Raw genomic sequence first — 1,459 nt, 5'->3', positions numbered from 1 at the left:
GTGAGATTCACCCAAACACACACTATTGTTTGAGCCAGTGTTGTTTTTTTCAACCCTCAAACAAACAGACAATTATGTGCAGAATTTACACAGGCTGTTTTGTAGTGTTGCTGAAGAGTTTAGCTAGTTGTGAAAAGACAAACCACACAGGATCAAGCAGATTATCGTTATGCTTTGGTGATCACAAGTATTTGTTTCTATAAGCTGTAACTGTGAATCAAGGTAATTCAACAATGCTTTGTCAGAGCAGAATTGGAGTTTATCTGTTGAGAATGCTATTCAGACCAGGAGATTGTTCTCATAAGTCTCTCCTCTGGCCAGAACAGGATCATACAAGCAACATTTCCCAGTCCAATCGTTTCGTGCCCAACCACCTTCACAGTTGGTTAATTACCTTCTTTAGAGATCAATATTTAATTAGGAAATGTTTTTGCCCATGGGGCAGTTTTAGACAGTCACCAGACTGAGAGGCCACTCTCTTCACATTTAATAGAATCTCAATTCATTCATAAGATGCGTTCGGCTCCAAATAAATTATGCTTTGATCGACAGAAAGGCCTTCTGTTAGTTGTTAGTTGGGTTTTATGTCCTTTAGGCCAGAAATGATGTTTGTATATACATATTTCATGCTCCCAGATAGCAGATAGCAAGAACGTTTGGGCCAAATGTGGCTGATAGCTGTCACATTTGGCCTAGGTATGGCATGGCTGAGCACATATGGGCCAAACTTTAACCGTATATGTTTTGCCATGATGGTCCAGATGATAGCACACAACTGAGAGCCATATGTGGCTTGGCTATGGCACACCATGGAATATGTTAACTTGTGGTTAACATTTGGCTTTTATTTGGAAAAACACATATAAACTGTTGGCAGGTCAGTGGCAGTCCACATCTCAGCCCATTCAACAATGCTATTGGTTGCTTTATGTCTTCCCTTATTTCTATTGGTGGATTACTGAGATTTTGAAAATATATCCGTTATTTTCCGCGCTGCTTCCTCTTTCAATCGCCGTTAAAAAAGAAGATGATGATGACAAAGCTCCCTATTTACAACAGCCTTTGCCCAGACACATTCTTATGCAGGTAAGGGCAGTCGTGAATAGATCTTCACTAGGCTATACATTATTACTATACATTACATTCTGTAATCGTAAGGTTTGTGTTTTGTTCTTTTCGATAAGAAACAAAGTCTCATTTTTTAAATTATGTATATTTTATCGGGAAATTAAAACCGTAAATGCCGTTTTGACGCTCTTTGATGTGGCGCGACAGACTGAGGCGCGGAGAGCGAGCCAGTCAGCAGATTTCCTCTGGCGCGGATCTGGCCCATATCAACAGCTAAAGTGTGGCCCAGATTAGTTCGTGTTTGCCGGCCCAAAACTGGTCCACATCTTTTTAGCCAGAACTGAACCAAAACAGTGCCATAACCCAACCCAGAGTGAGCCAAATATCATCA

Source organism: Sinocyclocheilus anshuiensis, unplaced genomic scaffold (assembly GCF_001515605.1).
Source record: "Sinocyclocheilus anshuiensis isolate Anshui unplaced genomic scaffold, SAMN03320099.WGS_v1.1 scaffold2202, whole genome shotgun sequence".
Classification (NCBI taxonomy): Eukaryota; Metazoa; Chordata; class Actinopteri; order Cypriniformes; family Cyprinidae; genus Sinocyclocheilus; species Sinocyclocheilus anshuiensis.
The sequence above is the reverse complement of the archived record's forward strand: the minus strand, read 5'-3'. Positions refer to the sequence as shown.